The sequence below is a fragment of the Eleutherodactylus coqui genome, chromosome 2, assembly GCF_035609145.1.
Source record: "Eleutherodactylus coqui strain aEleCoq1 chromosome 2, aEleCoq1.hap1, whole genome shotgun sequence".
Classification (NCBI taxonomy): domain Eukaryota; kingdom Metazoa; phylum Chordata; class Amphibia; order Anura; family Eleutherodactylidae; genus Eleutherodactylus; species Eleutherodactylus coqui.
The window spans coordinates 143,586,863-143,599,100 of record NC_089838.1 but is presented as its reverse complement, the minus strand read 5'-3'; positions in this window follow the sequence as shown (position 1 = coordinate 143,599,100).

The window sequence follows — 12,238 nt, the reverse complement described above, 5'->3', positions numbered from 1 at the left end:
ATCCACAGGCTGCAGGAAAAATCTGCACTAAATTAGTATGTAAATTGACCTGCAGTGCAGGTTTCAGTAGTGATATCATCTTTTCCATAGCAAATGGTGAAGTTTGTGGCAAATCTGCAGCATTTCCACACCAAGATCCACTATGGGTTTTGGTGGGCAAAACCATTGCAGAGGGTGAAATCTAGATTGACAATCTGCAGCATAAATTGACATGCACCGCAGATCAATTTATACAAAAATTAATGCTGGTTTTGTCTGTAGTGGGTGGATGAGATTTTGAAAGTCTCATCCACTTTGCTGCTACTGTAAATGTGAATTTTCATTCCGAAACCCGTGAACATGGCCCGAGAGCTGCTATCCCATACTGCCTGTTTTTTGCTCCATTACCTTTATTTCTGTGTGCAGTTCTATTGCTCTTACAGTGACAAGGAAAATGAAATCTATATCATTGTTGCCAGTCTGTATATGGCAGTGTGCTATATTGGGCTGCAGACGCTACAATTAGTCTGCCTAAATTGAACATGTATCTGACTCTCTCCATGTAGGGTAGGCAGTTACAAACCACTCCTGTGAACTGCTGCAGGTAATAATAAAATTAAACTCCTTCAGCCCCTTTAACTCATAGAACCGAATGAAAACTATCTGATTTCCATCCATGCCCACTACAACTCCATTCATTTTAATAACGGCACCAGAGATTGCCGAGTGCTTCTACTTCGCTGTTTCCTGTGCCTCTCATTGAAATTATTAGAGCGGCAGCATGGATGTGCACCTAACACTCCGTTCATGTGGGGATTATCAAGACCCCCTTTCTTGGGATTGATTGGGGAAGGGTCACAGTGGTCAGACCCAACCGTTATATATAATTATCACCTGTACTGTGGATAGGGAATAAGTAGATTTTGGTACAACCCCTTTAAGATGGGTATATAGCACTGTGAAAATAAATACTTTGCATTGCAATATTCCTTATTGTGGTGCAGATATTCGTACGTCTGTTAGTATATAAGATATATATGGTGATTTACCTTCATCCATGTTAGTGAAAGTGGCTCAAGATAAAAATCCCTGTTTAGATTCCTTCTTATTGAGGTAATATATGGCTTATGTGTAATGCTAATAGCTTGAGCAAGAAATAATACACTAATTTCTGTACAAGAGGGATGAAAACAAAACCAGTCATTTGGATTTCTGTAGGAAACATTGTAATTGAATATTGGAAAGAACCAGCTTCTTGTCTAGAATGAGATGTGGAACTGGTAAAGAATTAGTCATTTCTAAGAGCCAGCGCCAACATTGAGGTTCAGGAAATATGGGGATGCGCTGCTTCTTTTTTAACCACATAATCTGTTTGATTCCATGTATATTGGTACATTTTATGGCTAAACATATATTTACTGTTCTGTTTTCCTCCATCTAAAAAGCTTAAGTGCTAAAATGATTGTTCCCCAAATCACTGCATACAACTGCAGCTTAATGCCGTGTTAGCAAAAAACAGTGAAGATAAGCACTTTAGCTAATGAAGTAATGTGTTCTTCATATGTTCTATGCCCAACGGCTTGGTGTAGACAAATGATCATATGAATTAGATTAGGTTGGATTTCTAAATTCTCTTTTTGGTTCAACATTTTTATAGAACATATTAAACTTTTCTTTTAGATGGTTATTAACATTACTATCGATTTTTATTTTTAATTTTTATTTTTTGATATCTATTGAACACTTTTATGACCAATGGTCATTCTCACACCTGTGTCCTGGTTACATTCTGCAGTTCTGGTTTTAAAAATGATAACTTTTGTATTTTTCAGGTGATATATCTACATGAGGGCTTCTTTTTTGTAGGATGAGTTCTATTTTTCTATGGAACCAATAGACTTTTGAAAATTTCTAAGTGGGGAAGTGGGAAAACCTCACAATTGCACCTTTTTTTCTGGGATGTTGGGGAGGTACATATTTTTACAGAGTTCATGTTGCAATAAAAATGACACCTTTTCTTTATTCTGTGGGTCAGTGCAAGTACTGAAATACCAAATTTATATATATATATATATATATATATATATATTTTTTTTTTTTTTTTTTTTTTTTTTTTATACTGTAATACTTAAAAAAAAACCGTTTTAAAAATTGCTTTCTGCCACTATCTTTTTACCCTTATAACTTTTTTATTTTTATTTTTTCTGTCGATGGGCTCGTTTTTTGTGGGGTGACTGGTAGTTTGTATTGGTACCATTTTGGTGATAGCTTTTTATTCAATTTTGTTCTTGGAGATGCAGTGACTAAATAATGGCAATTTTGCATCTGCATATGTTTTTTTTCTGAAGGAGTTAATCATGCAGGATAAATGAAGTGATATTTTAATAAGTTGGAATTGATGGATGTATAGATACAAATTTTTAAACTTTTTTTTATCTTTTAGATGTGACGATTGGGATAAAATCTTTCTTTTATCTTTATTTTGCTTGTCTTTTTTTTTTTTTAATTCGTCCCCACTAGGGACTTATACAGTATAATGCAATACTATGGTGTTGTATTATACTATATTTTAACTGAATCCCCATTAAATATGCGCCACAATAGACAAATGATCATGGTAGCCCTGAAGGTCTTCAAAAATCATCAGGCTGCCTTTGCCCCCGTATGGCAACTCCATGGGGGTGTGTGTGCGGTTGTTTAGGATATTTAAATTTTGATCAAAGCATTTAAATGCTGACTCGCAAGTCGACTTGATACACTGCATGTTCTATGGATGGCTATTTATGTTCTAACTGCACGGGGTATGTACAATTAGTAAATAGTCATATGTATATCACGAATGGATTGAGGGACCCGCCACTCAACTGTTATGGCATAAATGTTATGCTTTGATATAGGATAGCCTTCACTACAAGATAATACAGTTCTAAAATCAATGATATGAAAATAAAATCAAAAAAGTGGAAAGATTTTACTAAAAGGGTCATTTGAATCGTTTTTCTTTTAAGATGGCTTCACACACAGCGTTTGCTGAAAAAATGTCTCAGTTTTATAGCAGTTTTTCATGCAGTTTGTGTCAAAATCAAGTAGATTCAAAAGGAATAAGAAATCTATGGTAGATTCCAAGGACGGCGACAAGCAAGCATACTCTGGCTTCGTTTATGCGTCTGTAATATGGATGGGTGCCTCGGCTTGAACATGGTGCTCCTAACCAGAACTCTGAGCGTAATAGGAGTCTATGATGTTTCTAGTTTGGGTCAGGATAGCTGCAGTGAAGCTAAAATACAGACCCATATTATGGATGCATAAATCCAACCAGAATACGCTCATCTGTCACCGGCCTTATACTTCCTATAGGATCCATTTCTGGCTTGAGCTCAAAATATAACCTTCATCTGTACAATTTCCCTACTTGAACTGTGAATTACTCCTCTGTTATCTGTACTGTACAATGCTACTTCTATCTTCTGTAATGTTCTTTTTAAATTTTTTTTAAATTAAAACAGTGCTTCAAAATCCGCAAGAATGTGTTTTCAAAAAATGCTGTGTGCATGAAACCCCCCCGATAGTCCGATTTTCTATCTAGGCTACTATACTGGTGCTTGAAAGTTTGCGAACCTTTGAGAATTTTCCACATTTCTGCCTATACTTGGCCTTAAACTATACTGGATTTTCATCCAGGGCCTAAAATTAGCTAAAGAGAACAAAATCAAACAAATGAGTCAAAAATATGAGACTAGGTAATCTATTTATTGAGGAAAATGATCAAATATCACATGTCTGTGAGTGGCAAAAGTATGTGAACCTTTGCTTTCAGTATTTGGTGAGACCACCGTGTGCAGCAATAACTGCATCTAGATATTTGTGATAATTGTTGAGTAGTCCTGCACATTGGCTTGGAAGAAATTAAGCCCATTCCTCTGTACAAAGCAGCTTTAACTCTGTTATGTTGGTGGGTTTCCTCCCATGAACTGCTCACTTCACATCCTTCCACAGACATTTCTGTACGATTAAGGCAGGCTTTGGCTTGTCCATTATAATACTTCTTTTTATACTTCTTTAACCATTAATTTGTAGAACAACGTATGTGTTTTCGGTCGTTGTCGTGCTGCATGACCCACCTTCTCTTGAGATTCAGCTCACAGATAGATGTCCTGACATTTTCCTTTACAAGTTGCTGGTGTAATTCAGAATTCATTGTTCCCTCAATAATGGTAATAATGGTAAGCCGTCCTAGCCCAGATGTAGCAAAACAGGCCCAAACTATGATACTACCACCACCATGTTTCACAGATGGTGTGAAGTCTTTATGCTGTAATGCAGTTTTCTTTCTCCAAACATAACGCTTTTTATTTAAGCTTAAAAAGAAACTCTACGCTTATCTGTCCACAAAACATTGTTCCAAATAGTCTTCTGGCTTGGCCAGGTGATCTTTAGCAAACTGCAGATGGGCAGCAAGGCTCTTTTAGAGAGCTTTGGCTTTCACCATGCAATCCCACCATGCTCACCATTGTTGTTCGGTGTCCTCCTAAACACCTCATGAACATTAACTAATTTTAGAAAAGTCTTTAGTTGCTTAGAGGTTACCTTGGGTTCCTTTGTGACCCCATGGACTATTATAAGCCTTGTTTTTGACGTGAACTCTGCTTGCCGTCCACTCCTGGGGAGGGTAATAATGATTATGAATTTCCTCCACTTCTACACAATCTGCCTGACTGTGGATTGCTGGAGTCCAAACTCTTTTTAGAGATGGTTTTGTAACCTTTTCCAGCCTGATGAGCATCAACAACTCTTCTTTGGAAATCCGCAGAAATCTCCTTTGTTCATGCCACGATACATTTCCACAAACATGTTACATGTTGTGAAGATCAGACTTTCATAGATCTATGTTTTTTAACACATTAACTGTCATGTGAATTGTATTTAACTAGTTTTGTCATCAGAGCCTTGTGAAGCATATATAATTCACACATGTCATTTAGTTGGGAGCCATGTGGTACGTGATATTGTTCCACATTCTTTGGGGGCTATGATTCAGGTTGTCGTCCAGGAGCCCCCAAGGTCCACTGCAGCCACGACTAAATACTTGTGGAATGAGAAAAGACCCAATTTGCAAAGACAAATTCAATAAATGTTGTGAGTCACATACAACTAACGTGGCATGCAGTGTAAAAATTGATTCTAGCACCACGTGAGTTGTGTTATAACTCATACATGGAAAACAAAAGATGATTTTTTAAATTAAATTAGAAAAGATTGTTTTGTTTTTGTAGCTTTTATTCTATTTTCATAACAAAACAGCGAGGACCCAAGGAAATATTTTTCTAGCGTGGCAGTTAATGTGCTAAATAAAACTGGTCGCCCACTCACACCTGATTGTCATCCCATTGATTGAAAACAACTGACTCTAATTTCACCTTCAAATTATTTGCAAATCCTAAAGGTTCACATACTTTTGCTACTTGCAGTTGTGTGTTGTTTGATCATTTCCCTCAATAATAATTAATATTTGATTCAATTGTTTGATCTGCTTCTTATCTACTTTTAGGACTTCGGTGAAAATCTGATGCCGTTTTAGGTCAAATACAAGCAGAAAATTCTAGAGTTCATAAACTTTCAAGCACTACTGTACATACAGTACAGTAGTTGTGTGCATATATTCAATTATGTACATAAATTATATTTGCTTTTCTTGGTTTTCAATAACGAAAGGCAAACATAAAATACTAAAGCTAAGTTCACCTTAGTGTAGTTTTCACAGCTAAAAAGATGCACAGATTTTGGTGTGGATCCACTTCAAAATTTCCACAATTTCATAGCATATTTAGTCTATATATTGAGTCAGTTGGATCCATTAGGATCTGATGCATACCTGGTCATAACATATAGTCATACAGCCAAGAGCATGAATGGGCATTTCCCCATTTGTCCCCTAAGGAAGCTGCTGCTAGTGCCCATATAATAGTACCATAAGCCCACCCCTTTAAGTACCCTTGAAGACCTCATTCACTTTATCACACTTTTCTCTCATGTTAACCATTTCACTTTGTTCTGATCTTCAAAAATGTTTAATCGCTGGTTGGATTGTGGCAGATCTTCCTGTCAGTAGTCAGATGTTGAGGCAAAGATCTTGGTGTCTTAGCCTTGTTGTATGAAATAGTTCTGAAAATATGTAATGTGGATAGAGAACACAATCAAACTCACCAATCACCGCTCACGGACTCACTAAAGTAAAAGGCAGTATCGGCATCACAGAGAAAATAAGAAAAGTCCAGTGCCCATAATGTGATAAAATCCAAAGTGGAGCATAGACACAACTGATGCTTTTGGACTGCGAGAGGGTCATAAGTCATAGCAAAGCAGGCTTAGACTAAGGACCCTCTAGAGGTCTGAAATGCATCTGCAGTGACTATCCTGTGTGTTATGAATCTTCGATGAATTGTTAATGAAGCCTTGGATTTACTTGATTCTGGACACTGGACTTTTCTTATCAATTCCACTATGTCATGGTTTCTAAAACTCAGCCTTAAAGGGAACCTGTCATCACCTTTTGAGTAAATTATGGTATGGGACTCAAAGGTGAGGGAATGGCAATTCCCCAGACCTGTGTTTCATACTCAAGCATCCCTCTTGCGTTTTGTCCCTGGGAAGTTGGCATGTGCACACAGCTTAACTCTTTTGAGACAACTCTGTGCACGAGCTTACCTATTCATCTGTAGGGGAAAGTGTGTGCACAGAGCCGTATGAAAAGAGTCAAGATGTGTGCATGCACACACTTCCCATAGACACAACACAAGAACAAGGCTCCTGGTGATTGTGAACAACAGCTTTGTGGGATCTCCATTCCCTCACCTTTGATCCCTACAATGTAGCTTGTGGAGTTCAAAGTTGATGACTGGTTCCCATTAAAATGTATTTGGATTGTTAGGATGAATATCTATATGTTAAGAGATGCAAATCGTGGTGAACAACAGTTTTTGAAAGTTGGCAATTGTTGGGATTAGATATTCTTTTATATATGTTACTGCATGTGGTCATACTGCTAAAACTACTTTTGCTCCTTTTACTGTTTGGTGAAAGATGGATTATCATTAGAGATGAGCAAACGTACTCGTCTGAGCTTGATACTCGTTCGAGTATTAGCGTGTTCTAGATGCTCGTTACTAGAGGCGAGTACCACGTGATGTTCGAGTTACTTTCACTTTCATCTCTGAGACGTTAGCGCGCTTTTCTGGCCAATAGAAAGACAGGGAAGGCATTACAACTTCCCCCTGCGACGTTCAAGCTCTATACCACCCCCCTGCAGTGAGTGGCTGGCGAGATCAGGTGTCACCCGAGTATATAAATCGGCCCCTCCCTCGGCTCGCCACAGATGCATTCTGACAGAGATCAGGGAAAGTGCTGCTGGTGCCGGAGCTGCTATAGGGAGAGCGTTAGGAGTGATCTTAGGCTTCAAGAACCCCAACGGTCCTTCTTAGGGCCACATCTGACCGTGTGCAGTACTGTTGAGGCTGCTTTTAGCAGTGTTGCACAAATTTTTTTTTTTGTATATCGGCCATGCAGAGCATTGCGTCCGCAGTCTGCAGTCATTGTACAGAGTATAGGGCCAGTACTGGTGAGGCAGGGAAAGAGATATTCAGGCTATATAGGCAGTGGGCTATTTCCAAAAAATTGATCGCCGTCATCCCGCCAGAGGGAAACAGTATACATAATATTATACGCTGCCTACAGTATCTATCTGCTGGGGGTAGTAGTCGTACTTAATACGCAGCTAAGCGTTACAGCAGGCTTGCACAAAATTGTTTCCTGGATCTGCTGTCTCTGTTACATGATCGCCGTCATCCCGCCAGAGGGAAAGAGTATACATAATATTATACGCTGCCTACAGTATCTGCTCTATCAGCTCAGCATTTAAAAAAAATAGAAGCAAAATACTTAAGGCCTACTACTGGCCTTTGGCCACTTGACTGCTTCTGCGCTGTGAATTCCACTAGCTCAGTCATACGCACCTACGTCTCACTACAGGCGTGCGCAAAATTGTTTCCTGGCTCTGCTGTGCGTTCCGTAAGGGAAGTCAGCCTCCAACCACAGGCCAATAAGCGGCACATTTAATTACAGCGTTCTGTTTCTGCACTACTGGTAATACAGCATGCTGAGGGCTAGGGGTAGGCCTAGAGGACGCGGGCGAGGACGCGGAGGCCCAAGTCAGGGTGTAGGCACAGGCCGAGCTCCTGATCCAGGTGTATCGCAGCCGACTGCTGCAGGATTAGGAGAGAGGCACGTTTCTGGCGTCCCCACATTCATCTCACAATTAATGGGTCCACGCAGTAGACCTTTATTAGAAAATTAGCAGGGTGAGCAGGTCCTGTCGTGGATGGCAGAAAGTGCATCCAGCAATCTATCGACCACCCAGAATTCTGCGCCGTCCACTGCTGCAACTCTGAATCCTCTGGCTGCTGCTCCTCCTTCCTCCCAGCCTCCTCACTCCATTACAATGACACATTCTGAGGAGCAGGCAGACTCCCAGGAACTGTTCCCGGGCCCCTGCCCAGAATGGCCAGCAATGGTTCCTCTCCCACCGGAGGAGTTTGTCGTGACCGATGCCCAACCTTTGGAAAGTTCCCGGGGTCCGGGGGATGAGGCTGGGGACTTCCGGCAACTGTCTCAAGAGCTTTCAGTGGGTGAGGAGGACGATGACGATGAGACACAGTTGTCTATCACTCAGGTAGTAGTAATTGGAGTAAGTCCGAGGGAGGAGCGCACAGAGGATTCGGTGGAAGAGCAGCAGGACGATGAGGTGACTGACTCCACCTGGTTTGCTACGCCTACTGAGGACAGGTCTTCAGAGGGGGAGGCAAGTGCAGCAGCAGGGCAGGTTGGAAGAGGCAGTGCGGTGGCCAGGGGTAGAGGCAGGGCCAGACCGAATAATCCACCAACTGTTTCCCAAAGCGCCCCCTCGCGCCATGCCACCCTGCAGAGGCCAAGGTGCTCAAAGGTCTGGCAGTTTTTCACTGAGAGTGCAGATGACCGACGAACAGTGGTGTGCAACCTTTGTCGCGCCAAGATCAGCCGGGGAGCCACCACCACCAGCCTCACCACCACCAGCATGCGCAGACATATGATGGCCAAGCACCCCACAAGGTGGGACGAAGGCCGTTCACCGCCTCCGGTTTGCACCGCTGCCTCTCCCCCTGTGCCCCAACCTGCCACTGAGATCCAACCCCCCTCTCAGGACACAGGCACTACCGTCTCCTGGCCTGCACCCACACCCTCACCTCCGCTGTGCTCGGCCCCATCCACCAATGTGTCTCAGCGCACCGTCCAGCCGTCGCTAGCGCAAGTGTTGGAGCGCAAGTACGCCACCACGCACCCGCACGCTCAAGCGTTAAACGTGCACATAGCCAAATTTATCAGCCTGGAGATGCTGCCGTATAGGGTTGTGGAAACGGAGGCTTTCAAAGCTATGATGGCGGCGGCGGCGGCCCCGCGCTACTCAGTTCCCAGTCGCCACTACTTTTCCCGATGTGCCGTCCCAGCCCTGCACGACCACGTCTCCCGCAACATTGTACGCGCCCTCACCAACGCGGTTACTGCCAAGGTCCACTTAACAACGGACACGTGGACAAGCACAGGCGGGCAGGGCCACTATATCTCCGTGACGGCACATTGGGTGAATTTAGTGGAGGCTGGGACCGAGTCAGAGCCTGGGACCGCTCACATCCTACCCACCCCCAGAATTGCAGGCCCCAGCTCGGTGGTGGTATCTGCGGTGGTGTATGCTTCCTCCACTAAACCACCCTCCTCCTCCTCCTACGCAACCTCTGTCTCGCAATCAAGATGTGTCAGCAGCAGCACGTCGCCAGCAGTCGGTGTCGCGCGGAACGGCAGCACAGCGGTGGGCAAGCGTCAGCAGGCCGTGCTGAAACTACTCAGCTTAGGAGAGAAGAGGCACACGGCCCACGAACTGCTGCAGGGTCGGACAGAGCAGACCGACCGCTGGCTTGCGCCGCTGAGCCTCCAACCGGGCATGGTCGTGTGTGACAACGGCCGTAACCTGGTGGCGGCTCTGCAGCTAGGCAGCCTCACTCACGTGCCATGCCTGGCCCACGTCTTTAATTTGGTCGTTCAGCGCTTTCTGAAAAGCTACCCACGCTTGTCAGACCTGCTCGGAAAGGTGCGCCGGCTCTGCGCACATTTCCGCAAGTCCCACACGGACGCTGCCACCCTGCGCACCCTGCAACATCGGTTTCATCTACCAGTGCACCGACTGCTGTGCGACGTGCCCACACGGTGGAACTCTACGCTCCACATGTTGGCCAGGCTCTATGAGCAGCGTAGAGCTATAGTGGAATGCCAACTCCAACATGGGCGGCGCAGTGGGAGTCAGCCTCCTCAATTCTTTACAGAAGAGTGGGCCTGGTTGGCAGACATCTGCAGGTCCTTGGAAACTTTGAGGAGTCTACCCAGATGGTGAGCGGCGATGCTACAATAATTAGCGTCACCATTTCTCTGCTATGCCTCTTGAGAAGTTCCCTGCAAAGCATAATGGCAGACGCTTTGCGCTCGGAAACAGAGGTGGGGGAAGACAGTATGTCGCTGGATAGTCAGAGCACACTCCTGTTTATATCTCAGCGCGTTGAGGAGGAGGAGGAGGAGCATGAGGAGGAAGAGGAGGAGGAGGAGGATCCTGAAAGTGATCTTCCTAGTGAGGACAGCCATGTGTTGCGTACAGGTACCCTGGCACACATGGCTGACTTCATGTTAGGATGCCTTTCTCGTGACCCTCGCGTTACACGCATTCTGGCCACTATGGATTACTGGGTGTACACACTGCTCGACCCACAGTATAAGGAGAACCTTTCCACTCTCATACCCGAAGAGGAAAGGGGTTCGAGAGTGATGCTATACCACAGGACCCTGGCGGACAAACTGATGGTAAAATTCCCATCCGACAGCGCTAGTGGCCGAAGGCGCAGTTCCGAGGGCCAGGTAGCAGCGGAGGCGCGGAGATCAGGCAGCATGTACAGCACAGGCAGGGGAACACTCTCTAAGGCCTTTGACAGCTTTCTGGCTCCCCAGCAAGACTGTGTCACCGCTCCCCAGTCAAGGCTGAGTCGGCGGGAGCACTGTAAAAGGATGGTGAGGGAGTAAGTAGCCGATCGCACGACCGTCCTCCGTGACGCCTCTGCCCCCTACAACTACTGGGTGTCAAAGCTGGACACGTGGCCTGAACTCGCGCTGTATGCCCTGGAGGTGCTTGCTTGTCCTGCGGCTAGCGTCTTGTCAGAGAGGGTGTTTAGTGCGGCTGGGGGAATCATCACAGATAAGTGTACCCGCCTGTCAACCGACAGTGCCGACAGGCTTACACTCATCAAGATGAGCAAAGCCTGCATTTCCCCAGACTTCTCTTCTCCACCAGCGGACAGCAGCGATACCTAAACAATACGTAGGCTGCACCTGCGGATGGAAGCATTGTTCTCTATCACCATCAAAAACGTGGACCTTTTAGCTTCATCAATCTGTGTATAATATTCATCCTCCTCCTCCTGCTCCTCCTCCTGAAACCTGACGTAATCACGCCGAACAGGCAATTTTTCTTAGGCCCACAAGGCTGTCATATAATTTTTGTAAACAATTTTTATACGTTTCAATGCTCATTAAAGCGTTGAAACTTTCACCTGAACCAATTTTTATTTTAACTGGGCTGCCTCCAGGCCTAGTTACAAAGTAAGCCACATTAACCAAAGCGATTAATGGGTTTCAACTACCCTCTTGGTTGGGCATGGGCAATTTTTCTGACGTACATTAGTACTGTTGGTACACCAATTTTTGGGGGCCCTCGCCTACAGTGTAATCCAATTAATTTTTTGCCCACCTGCATTAAAGCTGGCTTCCTGGCACCCACCCATGCTGTGGGTCCACAGGGAGTTGTAACTGCATGTGTCTACTTCTAAAGAACCCCAGTCTGACTGGGGCATGCAGTGTGGGCCGAAGCCCACCTGCATTTAACATGACATTACCTCAGCTGTGATGGGCACTGCAATGGGATACATTTATGTACCGCCGGTAGGTTCCAGGGAGCCACCCATGCTGTGGGTGCACACGGAATTCCCATTGCGGAGTTGTACCTGCCTGTGACTATTTATAAAAAAACGCGGTCTGACTGGGGCATGCAGACACCTTGACAGAATGAATAGTGTGTGGCACATAGGTTCCCCATTGCTATGCCCACATGTGCAGCTCCTGATGGCGGTGGCAC